Source organism: Temnothorax longispinosus, chromosome 3, assembly GCF_030848805.1.
Source record: "Temnothorax longispinosus isolate EJ_2023e chromosome 3, Tlon_JGU_v1, whole genome shotgun sequence".
Taxonomy (NCBI): domain Eukaryota; kingdom Metazoa; phylum Arthropoda; class Insecta; order Hymenoptera; family Formicidae; genus Temnothorax; species Temnothorax longispinosus.
Window position 1 is genome coordinate 10,943,265 of NC_092360.1, and position 19,255 is coordinate 10,962,519.

The 19,255-nt window shown below is 40.6% G+C and overlaps 1 protein-coding gene across 4 annotated transcripts in view; it reads right to left on the bottom strand.

Annotated features, from left to right (window-relative positions):
* LOC139810176 (uncharacterized) overlaps positions 1-3,555 on the bottom strand; it is a 170,297-nt gene extending 166,742 nt beyond the window's left edge. The window contains exons 1-2 of one of the 4 annotated variants that reach the window (XM_071773501.1): positions 3,196-3,555; positions 868-1,226 (exon numbers count right to left, since the gene is read on the bottom strand). The gene's annotated coding sequence lies outside the window, so the exon portion shown is untranslated. Of the gene's footprint in view, positions 1-867; positions 1,862-3,195 lie in introns of those variants that run through there. The other 3 variants (XM_071773503.1, XM_071773500.1, XM_071773499.1) reach the window with 3 other exon arrangements.
* Between the last annotated feature and the right edge of the window lie 15,700 nt (positions 3,556-19,255).

Consider the following 19,255-nt stretch of genomic DNA (forward strand, 5'->3'; position numbering starts at 1 on the left):
CGACGCGAGTAAAATTATTTCGTCGCGAGTTCGCAGCCTCGTTAAACGACGTATTTATAGAATACTATGTTTTCAAGTAAAATTATCGGCGAAACGATAACGAAAACCACGTTGCGTACTCGCGCAACTTTATCGCGAAGCTGTTCGCGTTAACGAGACAATTCCGCGTAAAGCATCGCTAAAAGAGCGGCGACGAGCGACGGCTCCGCTCGTACTCCGCCGCGGCGCACCGGCACTTTCGCGACCAGTCGTATTTACACGACCGCCGCGTCGACCGAGTTTCTATTTTCCATCTCGTTCGCCGTCGCCACGGATAAAAAAAAACCAGAGCGCCTCGCGCTCCGGCCCGCCTTGGAATCGCCGTAAACAAACGGAGACGTCACCACGTCCGCTTCGCCGAGCCGATAGCAGAGACAGTTAATCACGTTCGCCTCCGAAACGTCTTATCACGTTCGATTTCCCCCCTCCTCATCCCCTCTCGGCGACGGTATCGATCCGCGATAGAAAAAACGATCGAGGAAAGATAAGAAACGGAGTTATCTCTCGATCCGCCCGGAGCAGACGCGATCGCGACGATCGCGAGTCTCGATAATCGCGAACGGCGAAACGGAGAGACGCACCTCGCTCTCGCGTTTTCCGCCAGACTTTTAATCGGTCCCGACGCGCGCGAACACGCTCGCGAGGCGCGTACGCGACGACGGCGGCTACAAATAACAAGATGGCAGCCGATCGAGAGCGATAAGCGCGACGACGACGTGCCGTCACGCGTCACGCGTCTCGGGATCGCGCATCGATCCCACGGCCGAAAGGCGGCACGAGAATGAACACGATATAATGGATAACGTAAGATAGAAAACACACACTCACCGGAATCACGATCTCGGGGCCGACGGGGGCTGAACGTGGGGCTCCGGCGGCGACGGGGATCGCAGTATATATCCAATACGATAATACGAGTGTATCCAAATATGATAAATCCACACACCAGAGAGAGCGAACGAAAAACTGTCGTGCACTGATATATACGAAACTCTTTCACTCGCGCGAACTCGTAGGAGCAGGCCGGCAGGGGGGGCGGCGAAATACGTGTAAACCGCCCGCACGTATCCGTGCCTTCCCTTCGCCGACGATCACTGATTCCCGATGACGACGCGGACGACGAGGGGCACACTCCGCGGCGGCTATTATCGGTGCCGACCGCCCGACTCCCGACTCCCGACTCCGGACTGCCGAGAGAGAAAGAGATATTATATACGGGCTGAAGTGAGCGGCGGGACAGCGAGACAGCGAGACCGCGGCACACCAGCACTTTCCCGCGACGCGCACCACTAATAATACATCACTACGTCAACGGTAATGCCCGGCACGGCCATCATTGGGCAGTGCCGCGTCGCCGTTGCTTGTCCATGCGTGCATGCGTGACCGCGTATCCAAGAAGCGCGCACACCACTCGACGGGAGACCACCGAGACACCGAGAGAGAGACGACGACGACGGCGACGACGCGCGGGAGAAACGCGAGAGAAAAGCAACGACGGGCCGCGAGATCACGCGACGTTAAACTCCTCGCGCTGGAAAGACACCGAGAGACACGTCGTGGACGTTGAATGGATAAATTAGATGGGTAGATGGATCTACCGTCTACTCCGCGCTAACCACTGCCGGGATTCCGTCAAAGTCGCGGAAAGAGAGAGAGAGATAGAGAGAGAAGGCCGAGAGAGGTCGAGAGACACAACGTAGATCCGTAGCGCGCGCGAGCTAGTGCGAGACTGGCGACAGTGGCGACGGCGCCCGAAGCGAGCCGATCGCCGCCGCGCCGTTCCGACGGGACACGAGGACGCACGAGGGAGGCCAGTAATGCCGATGATCGAAGAGCTCCCCTCCACTTCCCTCGCCCCGACCGACCGACACCCCACCCCGCGCCGCGCCGCTCCACGCCGACCGAACGCGAAGAGCGACGGACGCGCGGGGCTCGACGACGGATAGATTACACGCGGCGCACGCGCGCGCGAGCAAGCGAGCGAGCGAGCGAGCGATTCGAGCGCGCTCCGCTCGTTCTCTCCCCCTGACGCGAACGCGGTTTCATTACGTAAAACAAGTGTGCGTCGCTCCCGATTCATTCGTCACCGAAAAAAGGATGCGCGATCCCGGCAGTCAAGTCCGGTCCTGTCCGTCGTCGATTCTACGAAATCTACGATTCGGATCTTTATTGCTTTATTTATCTTTATTATCAATGCGAGAACGCAATGCGCTTCGTAAGGAAAATATTTAACATAAACTATCGTTCGTAGGCTAAATTATTGTTTACTCGAGAACTACCCACCATGTATACCTGGAGAATGGAATGCGATAAATTTAGATTGAATCGAACTTTCGTTTCGGAGCGGCGCGAATGACCTTGCCGGGAATCGTCGGCGTCGATGATTCAGACTTCAGACGCGACGGAAACGCGCGTGGATTACTCAGGTGGATGTGGGTTCTTTGAAAGCGTTGACGGCACGGACAGCCCTTAAATACGGTCGCGATGGCATCAAGTTAGCTCAAATAAACGTTGGCGCGAGAGCGCGTCGAACTCTCGATCAACGATCGAAATCTTAAGCCGTCGATGATTCATCGAGATAACATCCGCGACGTTTTCCGTCGCGCAGAATCTCGAACACAATGAACGATGCGCGAATAAAGAACAACAACCGCGAACATATACGTGCACAAGTGGCCTATAGTCGCGCGCATTTTTCACGCGTTTTCGTCGAAACGAGCCGAGTCACGGCGGGCCGGTCTAATCAATCTTCTTGGTAAGAACGCACACCGTCAACCCGAGTCAACCTCGCTTACCGCGCGGAACGCGTGACGTCCGCTTTCGCGTGAATCGTAGATTCGTCGACGACCAGAGCAGGACGCGCGATTCGGCGCGAGCCCTCGGGTCATTTGGCACGCGTCTGTAATTAATTCGGGTTACGCGTGTCTCGATAATGTGTCTATATGACGCTCGGACAAAGACGACATCGAAGAAATGCCAGCGCGGTCGCCTTCCCTCTTGCGCCCTCGTAAATCCTCGCGCGGATCTCACAGCCTCCTCGCGATCCGCGACGTCCGCGTGGCGATGAAACGACAGTACGTATCACGCACGTTTCGTCTCACACACACATATACGCGCGCGCACGCGACGATATAAGAAAAAGACGATGATAAGCACCTCTGAGATTCTTCCGCGTTTTCACTCGTACTTTTCTATCGCCCAAGGGCACTTAACACACATAAAAACGGAGCACGGACGAGACCGGAGAATCGAGGACGCGCCTCGTTCGTGGAAAATCGTGGTCGCTTCCCGCTGGGGGGGGCGGAAACTCCGATGTCGTTGACGACGCGACGGAGGGACACGGAGGGATGGGCGAGTAGTGGCGAACGGACTACGAAGGGTGAGGGAGGGTGGGGCCGGGGGGAGAAACGGAGAGAGAAGGGTGGAGAGAGAGGAGGAGAAAGAGAGAGAGAAAGAGAGAATAAAAACGGAGCGCAGCGTGGTACAGGGAACCGTGTGTTACGAAACGACCGCGACGGAGATCCGACACAAACTGAGAGCCGCCGAGCTGCTGATTGCGACCGAATGCCGATAGCAAGCACATCCTCCCCCACCCAGCCGTCCCTTTGCCGTCTCCCTCCCTGCGCAGCTTCCACCCCTCTCTGCACCTCGCGACCCACGCATCCCCACACGACGTAGCGCTCGACCTCCCCCGGCCCCACCGCCCTACGTTCTACGTCTATCCCCGCTCGCGTGTACATACACGAGTCTGCCCTTCTCCTCATCCGTTCTTCTCTACCTACCTACCTACCTCCGACGGTCGCGAGACTCGCGAGAAAGTTTCTGGCGTATTGCTAGGTTATCGGTGTTTACTCGTTAACGCCAAATCTGCACGCGACCTTGCTTGTAACGAGAGAACGACACTAAAACGATCGAGCGAGATCGTGCCGTGCGAAAGTGAAAGATTAATTTCGATAATCTTCAACTTATATATCGCGCGATCTTACGTGTAACAAGGTTCTTGTAAAGCAACATGAAGGAATAATGGGCCAACGATACGAGCTAAATTCAAGATATATTAAAATATCAATAATAGAATTTATTCAGCATAAATAGAATAGACACCAAGTAAACGTTTCGAGACTTCACTTAGTCTTCTTCAGTACTAAAATAAAGTTTACAAGAATAGTTCTATTATTAATGTATAATATTTTAAATTTAGCTCATATCGTTGGCATATTATCTCCTCATATTGCTTTGCATAAAACGAGCCAATATTTTTAGATATTTAATAGATATTCATAAGAAACACATAAGTAAGACTGTAAAAAGACTGATGACGCACATTCAGCATTTTTAGAGAAAGTAAGAGGAGAAAGAAAAAAGAGAAAAAAGATCTCTGAATAACGGGTATAATCAATGTATCAATAACAATCTATATAAACGATTACGGATTCATACACCTGTTTATTCCATCTCAATTAAGTTTTCGAACAATTTAAATATTCAGCATATACAGATATCTTTAATATTCAAATGTTAGTTTGTCAAAGGGAAGAAGATCGAATTTGTTGTCCTAATTTTACCCTTCGGTCAATCGTGAACCACCGTCGACCGCTATATCATACGCGATATAGTAATGTTATAAAAAATGACTAACGATATCGCCGAGTTAAAACGCATCGTTAGTCGTAGAATCGATGAGTTATCGTCACCGAGGTGTACGTCATCGCTGATCGCGTCATTTTTACCCCACGATGTAACGCAATGTTAACCGAGTCAACATCCGCCCGTGCAGAGACTTACGGGCGCTTTATAATTTTAAAACGACCATCGCGTCGCGCGCATCGAGCGACGGGGGCAGGAAGGGAAGTGAGCAATTTTAAGATTTTCACAGCGCCCGTTTCCGACGACGACGTACGATGTCGTGGAGACGCGGCGATGTACGAGAGAACGGAATAAAATATCAGTGCCCCGTCGCCGGTATACTGTATCGCGGCACCGTATCTCTCGCTCACGCAAGAACGGCACGATAACGTTCGCGCGCTCCAGGTACTTACTCCTCGCACGGTAAACTCATTTCTGATGCGCTCCGACATTGATTTTCCGCGAAGATGACAAACGTCCGTTGACTGTACAGTGAAAAGCATAATTTGCGACGTATCCCGGCAACATTCGGGATTCGCAATATTCCTCTCGCAATAAAACAATTTCTGGATAAACTCGATGCGTGTATATAACAAGCGGAGTGGTACATACATTTTGAAAGTGTCATAAATCATTAAAGATTTATGCCTGGAGAGAAAAAGATTTTCTAAAATTTTATTATTCTTTCCTGTCCATTTGTGTAAGTCCTGTCCATCTGTTTCACATCTTTGTTGTCAATTTCACAACTATCCATCAACCGTTGAATAAAATTAAGATCTAAAGAGAAAAAGTGCAACATTGTCTTACTTCAAAACGTAAAAGGAAATAAATCCATATATCGCATTTCTAGAATGATGACATTTGTAAGGTACCTGAGCCGAATAAAGCCCAGCATTAAATAAGGTTTTCGAATTTACCGGTTAAAAACGCGCTTTAAGCTTTGAGTACGTTAGGCCTGTTCGTTTTAGCTGAACTTTTTGTATGGTTCGTTTTTCCTCTTTTTCTTTTCACATTGAAGAGAAAAAGAGAAAAGATGAACTGTGCAAGAAGTTCAGCTAAAACGACCAGGCCTTTTACTTAAAAGACCTGTTATGGGGACCGGTGAAGAGAGGCAAAAGGAATTAAAACTGGCAACAACGCGTCTGTTCAATGCGACAAAAACTTTGTAACAATGTCAACGTTTCTTTATTATTTCCAATTTATTTTTCGGGCCTTAATATGTATGAATATATAAGGCTCAATGACAAAGTTAAAAAAAATTTTTTTGTTCTTTATAATTATTCTATGCGAAAGACATATTTTATTTTTGTTACTGATAGAAATAAAGATTTTATTAGTTTTCAATTATTCTCATAAATACAGTTTTAAAAAAATTAAATGAATAACGTGAGCCTTATTCAGCTCAGGTACCTTATAAATTATAAATATTTCATTCGAATCGCTCTGATAGCACGGTCTTCAAGTTTCCAAAGTCATATCACTTTATGAATTTTCATAACACGAGAAGATATTACGAGATGATACTTAATTCAGCTACGAGTTGATAACGACTACAGATAAACGTCGTAAATCGAATTAATGATCATTTACATTCTGATATGTGTGGCGGTCGTTGAGCACGGAACGTACGTAAGATATTCGTGCGCGATCACTACAACATATGACGCCGGGTTAACATGAACAGGCATTATAAATGAAGAGTCAAACGGAGACAGATATGTAGATCGAGATACGGATAAAGAGAGAGTGAGAAAGAGAGAGAGAGGGGGAAGGACGAGATAGCTAGAGAAGGAGTACATAATGTAGGTCATGACCCAAATCGCATTCCTCGGCCTCTATTCGGATCTTTCGCAATTCACGAAAGTGTTCAACGAGAGTTCCAAAGAGTACTTACTTTCAGTTAAAAGAACTGCTATATAGAAAATGAGCAAATTCTTTCGCTACTAATCTCATCTCATAATCTTAAAATAGAAACGTAACAAAATCCAATCAACTTAATATACATCGCACCTGATAAAGAATAAAGAAGCAAAAACTTGAAGTGTGAAAAAGAACTTCAATTACTATTTTTCTTCGCATAAATATTATTGAAGAATATGCTTGAATGTCTGTTATCTATTTATCTAGTAATTTTTTTAGCACAGTAGTTCTTGACGCATTCAACAAAGAACCTTCTAACACTATATATCAAATGACTTCTAGGACTCCAGCAGTATAGCAATTAAATGTTTGTGTAATCAGCATTACATTCCAATAGACATCTACTCGATAAATATTTCTCATCATATTCTTACACGATAATCATTGATATTGAAGTATGTAATACAAATATTTTTATTTAACGAATAAACTCAAATTATCGGTTACATAAAAAGGAATTTGTTAAAAATCAAACATCGGAAAAATATATATATTTTACTCACTATTTTATTTCAAAAACAATTATATTATTCTGGAAAAACATTTAATTGAATATTGTTTAATCCTAATAACAATTGTAATAAAACGTTCCCTTTACTTTGTATTCTGAATTCTGAACGTTTATATTTTCGAATTTTGATAAATATTAACATGTGTTGATTAATGTTGATTTTGATTAAACAACATAATGATATCTATAGGAGATGAAACAGAATCGTCAACATTTTCCTAATCAGCGTAATAAAATTAGCTGAATTTTAGAAAATATTTTTAACTTGCGAATGTCGGAAGTTACACGTCGATCAATACACAAGTCATTAGTTGATAATACAAACGACCTGTAAATCGCCGTCGTTGCTAAAAAAAAACCGCGCGTCGCGTCAGAGAAAAACAGACGGGGCGATGCGGGGCGCGGCTAATTGGATCGGGAGCACGTGCGACGTGCGCTCGGCAAGTTTCCCGGCTCGAAAACGCCGCGAGGAGTTTCTCGGCAGCCGGGTAGCCTTGACGGCGCGGCGGCGCGAGAGCACCTGATTCGCAACTGGCGAACTAGACGGAGGGAGGGGGGAGGGAAGGGGGAGAAGTCGTCCTTTCATCCCTACGAGCGGCTGTCGTGCATAAGGATCCAGTCTCTCGCTCATTCCGCTACGTGCGTTCGCAGACGTTTTCCCCTTTTCTCCTCCCTACCGACCTTTCCCCCCCCCCCGGAGTGCCCCTTCCGGCCCTCCTGTCCCTCCCTGCTCCCGCTACCGGCCCCACTCTCGGCCCCTCGCCGCACTCTCTCTCTCTCTCTCTCTCTCTCTCTCTCTCTCACTCTCTCTCACTCTCTCTCACTCTCACACACACCCCTCCCTCCGCCCCTCGGAATCCTGTAACGGCGCGACGACACGTTCGCGTTCACGTACACGCGCACGCAACGATCCACGCGTGCACCATGCACCGATCGCGACGGACACGGGCGTTGCGACGTTGCCTGGGCGCGCTACAGGGACGAGGGACGAGATCGCGAAACGCGTTGTTGCCAAGCTACACGATACTACGCGATCAGCCGCTTTCCCGCGGAAGCACGCGATCTTCCGTTGCCCGTTCTCTCGTGGATACGCTCGTGTGTGCGACTGTGCGTGTATGTTTCTCGCATTACTATTGCCGAAACCACGAGTCTATCTCATATATCTCCGCCTTACCTTCGTTTTCTTTCATTTTTCCTTTGTTTTACGAGATAAGATACCCTCTTCCTTGTTTCATGCTGGAGAACGGTTTGCGCGAAAAGGAGACTGTGTTGTTCCTAGGAGGAAGTGATATTTTACCTGCAGTCTTACGCTCTTGACTTTAACTTCCCACTAATTATTTTGTTGATACATTTATTTAATTGATTATGTTTTACCGTTTTGCACAATGCGCTTCGAAAATCCGCCAGTGAATTTAATTATCGCATGAAAACTCCATCATAATAGTTCGCATTTGCCGACGCGATCGGAGTTACGAACTGCTGAGGTATCACGCTACCGCTCCGCGCTCTTCGTTGACGTACGATGCCTCGGGTCGTTTCGCGAACAATGTTTGAACGTAAAGCGCGATGAAACAGGAACAAAAGGTAGCACGCGGTACGGACACGGCATTGCGTTAGATAACGCAGCCTTGCGACGTCATCGCGCGCGTGGGAATGGTGGCTGGATGCCAAATCGAGTGTATCGCCGACGGCCTGGGTCGTGCCAGTTGGCCATACTAAATATACGAAGAGAGAGAGAGAGAGAGAGAGGAGAACGAGGGCGAGAGGAGGAGGGAAAGGGGATGAGAGGGAGAGCGAAAGGAAGGAGGCATAATAACTTCCTATAACGGCGCGCCGCGCTTTGTTTCTTCCATTAAGCCGTTTTCTCTTCCTCCCCTCGCCGTCCTCGACGCGCAACGATGCGGTTACTCCATAATAGCGCGCTCGACATATCGGCTCCGAATCACGATGGACGTTTATCGTTCTCGCAATAGAGCCCACATCAAACGCAGGTACCTCCTCTCGTAACTCGGCAGCCTGCGCGAATCGTACGTACCGAGTAAGATAATGAATTTTCCCGATATTGGCGCACTCGCGCTCGCGCGATATTGGATATGCGCGGCGGCGCGGCGCCCGATTGCCGCATTCTGTATTTAAAGTTCATATATCGTCCGTAATTAATTGACTGAACTCCTGAATCATCTCTCTCTCTCGAGTCGAGCGGAAATAGTGAGCCACGATTTTCGGGACGGAAAATATTTTCTATAACGGAATAGAAAAATCCGCTATCGATCCAAATTGAACAATTAATCGAGAAATCATTAAGCTAATGGGATATCGGAGATAAATGCGCAACAAGTAGCCCATACGTCATGCTGAAAAAATACGCCACGATGGACTTTCTATATTAACGGATGAACGAAATGAAAATTCGCGCATGCTAATTGACGTGTCGGATTACCCCATCGAATATTTCGCATCAATATTTCGACGTGTCGTGATATCTTTACTGAATCTTTTATGAGATCATCGTGAAACGACCGCGACGCGGTTTTATATGATTTATGTGCTATAATACATTTCGAAAGAATTAATGTTCACGTAGTTATTAAAAATAACTTCTATGAGTAAATGATATCATCTTAATAATATATATATACTCTATTATATATAAATAATTTATTCGCTCGTAAGATATCAATTATTATTAGGAATATTTATCGATATATATTTTATATAACATATTTAATACGTACATTTTTATAATAATAATCGATAATAACAGTTATAATAAAATTTTATATAATAACTGTTATAATAATAACAGTTTATCAATGCATTTAATGGCGAATAATCTTACTTTATTATTATATCGGAGATTTGGCTTAGCAATCAATAGTTTGTGCTAATTACGTATAGGCGCTCGGCATGCTTTCATGCTTAAGCTGTTCTCATAACGAGATCCACGACACCGCACGTGACCACCGCAAATGAACCCTACTTGTGCGGCACTCGGCGAGGATAGGTCAGTAACGCGTCGGCAATGCATTCGTGCCCCATCAAACGAGCATCATGATCGAGGCTTCGTGCGCACCTGGCACATATATAGGGTGTCCTCAAACTCGTGTTCAGTGAAATCCTTTAATTAATCTCATCGATTACAGAAAGATTGATTATCTTTTACATTCTTCCGACCTTCAACATTCAACATCTTGGTCTAATTACATCTTGAATTAAAATCCGCGCTCATTGTCAGTGAAATTTCTTCAGTTACTTAACGTCATCAATTGTTCAAGACTCAGAGGCGATTTTTTTATAATTTTCTCATCTTCAATATTGATTTTGACAACCATATTTTTATTTGAAATTACGTTTAATAAGTAAAATATTTATATTTAACGAAGCATGAAATTTTATTATACAAACTATTTAAAATAGATTTCAAAAATTAAAAGACATCTAGATAATTTAGTATCTTTTAATTATTTTAATGTTTCCCCAAAAACTGAATACACACATATATAGATACATTTTTCAAATATTTTCTTTTTCAGTAGTTTCGTAAGTTATCTGCAATTTTATTTTTAATCGTCTATAATTGAGAAGTTATCGATCTTTTTGAGGTAAATTGAGGTAAGAAAAATTGTATTAATTAGTCTACACAAAATTTTGTTTACATGAAGCAATCGCAAAGTTGAATGACCATCGTGTGTATCCGATCGATCGCATCGCTCTCATGTATACATAGACAGGATCGTTTGTGCGACGGACTGAGATATCTCGAATTTCCCTGCGCGCAACTCAACTCCAGTGGCTTTATCCGACCGGATTCGCCTACCTGCTATTCCCGGTTGCCCGAAATTCGTCGGTCTACCGAGAAACGTTACAAAATTCCATCGAGATTCTTGAACTCGCCTGGCTTAGCAGGAGGATGTTGTGAGATTGTGTCCCATACTTGATTGTTGTCTACGGGGCTTTTGTGATGCATACAACATTGTGCATGCATTCTAAAGAAAGTACATTATCTTAATTCAGTAATATCCGGGTGTACACATACATTGATAGAAAGATGAAAAATTATGCATTGACAAAAGGGTTAGAAAATCTAAAACCAAGAGTTTTTTGTCGAACAGGACTTAAAGGAAAATATTTCAAAAGATCTTATATAGCTATCCCTTTTTAGATATACTTCTATGGTATAATGACTGAAGTCCCATTAGGCTTTTCTACAGATTTTCTACAGATTTAGGTATTTTCTTTGTTTAAGGAGGAATGATTATTTATATATTGACCTGTCAAGATAGAAATCCTACACTAATATTTTTTTAGTACCTACAAAAGCAAACAAAAGTATTGAAGTAAAGAAATTATAATGTATTACAAAAGAATATGTAAAAAAAGTTTTTTTTATGACCATTAAAGTCCTGAGTCATATTAATACCACGTGAATGACTTTTACGACCTTCCTTTTTCTCATTTTTTAATTTATTTGCTCTTTTATAATAAAACTTTAATTTTAAAAAATGTTTTTATTTATTTTTAAATTTAACTTCTAATAAAAATAACAATTCGAGTAAATTTTTTTATGTAAATTCTTTATATCTTGCCGTTTGCATTGATCTTAATCGCGCGATTCTTATTTGTATATTACATTATTTAAAATATATTTTTAAAAATTTTAATAAATTTTATTTATATTAGTTTAATTTTGGTACGCTAAATATATTCTTCTGAAATAAGGAAGCGCCACTTACATATTTTATTTTTATTAATCTTTATAAAAATATATTAAATAAAATACTGATACTCATTACATTATTTAGTAGAACAGAATCTGTCTATTTGTTTTTTATTATCAACTTGCTGTTACACGCCACGTGTTGTTATCATATGCAATAGTCAGTTTTCATAATTTTTATAATAACCATTTTTTAAATATTAATTACAACGCTGTAAAAATTATAATATTTAAAATTATGTATAAAAGAGCCATAAAAATTTGGTTAGTCTTATTGCTTTTATAAAAAGAAAGTTAAGTTTTGTTGAAAAGCAAAAAAATGCCGACATATACGACATTACATAAAATTGGAATCGACTCTGGGAGTATCTGGTCTTTGCTATAAATATTTATGTTTGCGGAAACGCATAATTTCTCCAACGTATAAACAAACGTACGAATACATTACGCATGTCATGATTATGCACATGATCGACGATGAGACAATCGGCGTGTCTGTCTAACAAGCACGAAATGTTAATCGATATCTCTTGAAATGGGACGCACACTACATCGTAATATAATTACGATTCTATAACAGCAATTTAATCTATAATCGCATAATATATTCAGGCACTCCATTTCATTAATGACTTAACGTAGACTACCTATAATTAAATTGCAATAATTATACCAATACCGATTTCTCGACAAAACTAAAACAAATATGAGAATATATATTTACGTCAATTTTAGCGTGTATATACCGAGCGGGCTGGAAGTTCCGATCTTAAGTTCAATGACAAATTCAAATTCTGATATATATATATTTGCAATAAATTTAGTTTTAAAGAAAAAAATCTTATTAACCGAGAATATAGAATTAAACGATACAACAACCGTATTTACAGATTTCCTCGAGTGTCATCAAAGAGAGAAAGGCTTTCATTATTGCATGATGAGTTTACGACACGCGCCGTTAATGGGTCAACGCAGGAGGGGGGGCTTTATGGTTTGTCAAAATAGTACGGGCGCAAATATCGATCCTTTTGTCGTTGACGTGTGAGCAGCTCAGCAAGTCCCGATATGTTAAAACACGAGGAGGCGAGTGCAAACGAGCGGCTCGTCTATTTTGCAGGGCATTTGACCTCGATTCCGACATCCTCGACTCTTACCTGCCTGCTCCTCCTCCTTTTTCTCTCTCTCTCTCTCTACAGGACTGTGTGTCTATATTCGCCTTTTCATTGTGTCGACGAGGAACTTCCAAGTGTTTTACATAAATAAGGCAACTTATTCGCGTCCTACGAAATGTTCACTTTTTTGGGCGTTTATAAGCGCTTAACGAATAATGTTCACCGTTTTCTGTATAAAGTTCTTGAGTTTTAATAAAAGAATGATTCATAGTATTCTACCGAAAGTTTTATGAAAATTTTATAGTATAAAATGATATTTATATAGAATCATTATCAAAACGTTGAGAATATCGAGTTTTAAATAAAAATCTAAACAGATTTGTATTTAATTGTATTATTGATTTAAATAAAAAAAAGCGTCTGGAACATTTCTATTTAAAAGTCAATTCGGATTCAAGATTTTAATTATTGATGAAAATGGTTTTATATTATTAGATTAGATACATGGAGATGTATAGACTTGTAGACGATTTTATATTCGTTACGTAAATACCATGTTTTGGTATCGATAATAAACAAATATGTAAAGCCGAATAGTACGTGCGATTTTATACAAAAGATAAAAACGATTTGCGTTTAACTAAAAATTGAAACTCATTACAATTTCAAGAAATTTAAACTATGTATTTTAATACAGACACAATTTAAGACATTATAGTTGAATCAGTGAACGTTCCTGTTTCATTTTAATCTGTACCCTCAGCATGTACTGTGAATCTCATTGTTTCGTACTGAGAGGTATAGTCACAATGTCGACAAATCCGAGGAAAAAATTCTTACGTTTTGTCTCTCCCATTTGCGATAGAAACGTAATAATTACTATTGGATACATTTTTACTGTCTCTTTATACGAAAAAGACGGAATGCACTATAAAGCGCATTATATAACGAAATATGGAAAACCACTTCAAGGAAAAAATTGAATAATTTAAATGAACTGGATAATCAATACGACACTAGAAATACAATCGGAAAAGAATCTATTTTAGAATACGATATCCATCTCATTAGTGAACTAAAAAGAGATACGAGACAATAAATAACGAAGCACACCTGAGAATAGAATCAAGCATAATGACGTACATTTTCTTTCAACGGAAGAGATCGGAATTATAATCAAGATTCAAGAATGCGTTCAATCCTTCACGTTCTTATTTCTTGCTCACAAGTTTAGAATCGCGATTGAAACATGGAACTTTAAAGTTTTGGTTGACCGAAACTCTTCTGACTTATTCATGGCTACTTCTCGGCAAAAATCTCTCTCTTTTCTTTATCTTCTTTCAAGCAACTTCGTTATTTTTTTTTAGTCAATTATAAAGCCAGAATGATATAATTGAGTGATATCATTAAAAATTCAAAAATGAGCATCACGAGTATTAACATCACAAATTAATATACAGGAAATTATGTTATAACTGTTTTAAAACAAAGGAACTATTTTTTAGAGAGTCTCATATAAATAATGTAAATGCAATTATTAATATAAGCTCGGTTTGCACTCATTTCCAAGTAACATTAATTTACTTGCTTCCTTTATTCTTTTTCGCGGAATTTCATATAATCCGAGTTTTATAAGTTCTTTCGATCTAAGTGGAATCGTATACTATATATTCTACAGAACAGATACTACTTTTTTGTATTATTCGGAATCCTCTAAATAGATGCGTAATAAATACCATTTTACTCTTTCCTACATTCTACCTCTCTCTCTTTTTCGTTTCGGGTCCCGCAGCTCCGAGGTCTAACCACTTTCTCATCTGCCCGGTACCGTGTCCCCGTCCTTCCTTTCTCTGTCATCACTCTTACAGTGTGAGAATCGCGTCGTAGCGGACACGCTACACCAGGGATAACGTACGACGGCGCAATAAGCTCGCGACTCGCGATTTTTCGCCCGTCATGATGTGTGTGTTATAAGGTGCTGGTTAGCAGGCTTTTTGCGACAGCAAAACTGAGAGAGAGAGAGAGAGAGAGAGAATAAATCTATTAATAATCTCGCCTGAAATGCTTATAAATTCACAATGAATTTCAACGCTTCTCTCCTCTTTCAAAGCCAGAGGTCAACTAAATACCAAATTATAAATTCAAACAATTTTATCTAAATTATAGATAAATTTATTTATTCTTATAGGTAAGAAGGTTCTAAAACGCACATATTTGACAAACATTTTCTATAACATCATGACACTTTTGCGACTTTAATAATTATAATATTCTTATAATTATTATATTATAACATACGCTAGATATAAAATGAAGATAACGAGGAAATTATTATATAAAAAAGATTGGACTGTGAACTCCAGTCACGTCTTTTCATTATCGTTATGTATGAAGCAAAAATTCTAAATATTTCGCAACAATTATTTATTCTCTGTCCTATATAAAAATAATCGTGATTTGTATAGCAACACTATAAATTAAAAAATTGCCCTCTCTTCGCTATATAATTATTCATAGATGCAATAAAACATGGTAATTTCAAAGTATGTCCAAAGTTTCCCCGTTTAGCGGTATTTAAGCAACATTGGTAGCAAACTAGAAGGGGGGAAGAAAGTGGGAAGGAAAAAGCGCGAAGAAAACGAGCGTGCGCTTAACACTGACTAACCCCATTTGGTAGCAAAGCGAGAGAAATCCATTCCAAGGCGCGTTGAAACATTACCCAAACCATCTCGCCGACGCGGAGCCCTGAAACCCAGCCATGGTTGCCATAGTGACCGCGTCCATCCTCCCCTCGTGCACACCATCCCCCATAATTCCCCTACCTCTTCCCTCTCTTCTCTTTCTCTTCCTCCCGCTGTGGCCATCCCCCCCCTCTTATCCACCTTCGCCATCCTCACCATTCTCCTCACCCTCTTTCCCTCAAACCCCTCACCGTTATCCGCCACCGACACATCCCTCCGCACCCCCCTGCCCCTCGTCAGCTCTCGTCGTTTTCTCTCTTCTCACCCTATGCAGCTCCTATTCCATACCGAGCCGCCCGTCCTCCTCGTTCCCGACACAACGTCAGCCGATATCAAACTGCGATATCAATTACCACGACGGCAAACTACCGCACGAAGCCCGACGATGAATTTACGGGTCGCAGCACGTGTTTTATGCAGTTTGTCGGTCGACGGAGTGAATATTGGTGCGCGCGCGGCAGGTAAATGCTCGGCGTTCACGCGCGTCCGCGCCGACTTACCCGTGACAATCGTCGCGCTGTAATTTTCGCACGCGATATACGCGAAAAGCCAGTCGCGGTCAACACCTCTCTCATATTTATTTCGCGTTAATAGAATCTCTTTCGCTCGGAAATAAATTCTTTATACGATGTTGGAGAACGATAAGCGAAACGACGGGCACAGTTGGTTTTCGCGATTATTAAAAGGCTTTCAGAGCACCGCGGAAGCTGAAGCGTATCGCTTTCTAGAAACGATTAACCTCATCTCAGTTCCGGGTAATCTGAAAATCTGTGAAACTTGAACTTGCAATGGAAAGAAATAAGTATTGAAAGAAAGTAATGTTATACTGAAACTCTAAACGAAGTGATATTAATTCATTGAATTATCTCGCGAAGAGATAATCGTCATGACATCCTTATTCAATGTATCGAATTGTATTTTATCGCCTCGGGCTAGCGAGATTTGACGAAGAGAATTAAATTACATTTTTTTGCGCTTGCTGCCTTATATTTAAAATCTCAGGACGTAGTGCGCAAATGTCTAACCAAGTGCAAGAATATTTTACAATTTTACATCATTGCAAGAAGTAGTCGCTTTGATGACGTTTATAGCTTCTTGAAAAAAAGAATTCGTTCTTTGTTGAATTAATCCTGTATTTTTTTTTAGACGCAGTTGCGATAGCGAACTAATAAAAAAATTGAAATAATTTAGATTAAAAAAATTTTGTTTTGCTCGACAAAATATTTATTAGATTTCTCGTTACTTTACTTTGTTTTAAGCACTACAAAGTCGAGTTATCAATAAATATTAATGAATAGGCTATGAGAAATTAAAACAAAATTGGCACTCTATATGAATAAATGCAACTATTATATAATATATAATGTACACATTGAAAAAATTTCCGATTGCTGCTTTTTCTTAATTCAATTTATATAAAATTTATTTAACTTTGAAAAAAAAACACAGAAGCCGAAAGCGCAGATCTCAGTTTCCATTAAAAGAGTATCAGAGAAAGAAAAATAAATAAATAAATAAATGCGCTTCAATATTAATACTTTTTTCGTGTTTTATAAATACTAATATATTTTTACGTAAAATCCATAGAAAATGTTTTGTTTTAAACTTCATTGTCTACGAGACATGAAAACATGAATGGATTTAAATAAAAATGTTATGTTTTAAAGATAATAACACTTACTTAATTGTTACGGTTTGATTCTTTATTTTTAAAAATTATTTTTTAATTTATTTACACACGCACACACATACATACCCCAATGATTTCGCAAATTTGATAAAGTATCAAATAAAAATATTCAATAATTGATATTATATTTCCATGTCGTCATAATCGCGGTTTTTTTTTTAATATTGCTCATGAATAAGGGCAACAAAATATGTCAGTATGACAAAGTGATCAGTGTGATCAAACCAATAACGCTTTATTTTAGGTGCTTCGTATATGAGCATTTTTATATATGCATAATAAATCGACGATTATATACCGAGATTATGTTCCGAGCTTAAATATTTGGGTCGCTAATAAATCACAATCTATCCATTTAAAGGCAATGAAAAATGTTATATTTTATGTGATATTATTCTACAAAAGATGTTATATTTATTTATAACATTCGCAAATTCATTACCTCGAGTTAGAACAAAAACTAATTTAACGCTCACCGATACGATGCGAAAAACTACGAGACTACGTTAATGCAAAATACAAATATATCCAAATCATAGCAGCGCCCAAAATACCCAATTACTCTAAAAACTAAATTATTGCATGCATCGAATTTTATATTCATCTTTCAAGCAGATTATTTAATAAAAATCGTTGCATAATTTCTGGAAAAAATATTTTTCTCGCGTATAAACTTTTATAAATTAAAGAACTTTATAAATAAATAAATTTTTTTATAATAGTGTTAGATTGTTTAAGTCATCTTATGTACAAATCTTCCATAAATTTTATGTAAATCAAATAAGTAGACGTAGAAAAAGGATTAATTCGATAAGTAGTAAATGATGAATTATTCACCCTAACAATAAGATTGCATCCGTTATATCACCCGATGCCTCTTGAGCCTTCTCCTGCTCTCAACATCGTCAGCTTCGTTGCTATTCCCTTATAACACTGTTCACTTATAGCACGCGTACTTTTTTTTAAAGAGTTCTCCTTGGGTGAAGAGTAGTTAGTGCCTTCAACCTATAGCCTAAGGTTATAAGCACAGGGTCTGAAAAAAAATAACGCGAAATGCGCCGCAGCGCGCTGTTTCAACTTCTGCTTATCTTTCCGGCGCTCCTTTTCGCACTTTTTTTTAGATAAAGATAGTAGATAGAAGTAGAAAGACGGAGCCCAGTTTGCTCCGCACAAGAGCCTATCTTGCACGGAGGGCGCAGCGTTCGGAAAATAAATTCCATGCTCTAGTGGACTCGAACCTGGTTCTTCAGATCGTACGAGTCTGGCGCTCTACCACTAGACCACACTGCCGCCCTGTTATAATATAATCATTATGTCATAATAAATTTGAAAAATGCGAATAAGTGGATAAATAACAAGGGACTCTCGATAGTAAAGCCGAAACGTCCGGTGTATAATAGACTGACCATTGGAGAGTTGTAGGCAAGATCCAAAAGACAGAGATATATGCTTGCTGAGCTGCGTTCCAAAATTCACTCCCGCGGTAACTAAAATCTATAGTTTACGTCACGTACGCTATATAGAAAGTGAATTTTGGACCACAGCCCCGAGCCCCGGAATGCTTTTCTTGTTTCTCCACCCCTTTCCTTCTCCCCACCAACTACACAATTAGGTAAGAAAAGTGTTTCAACAAGCATATCTTTTGTCCTTCAGATCTTCCCTAAAGCTCTCCAATAGGAATGCTCAGTCTATTATATACGTCTATTAAGATAGATACGCAAACGAATATACATTTAATAAATCTGAAAATACTAAGTTTGATTACAATTATGCTTACTAATTAAATGTACGCCGCTCGGAGTCGATCCGCGATTGTTCCACGATCGTGAAATTTCGCTAATAAACGAAAAATTTGGAAACGGCAACCTCACTCCGATGAGTCCGATGCCGTGCGGTACG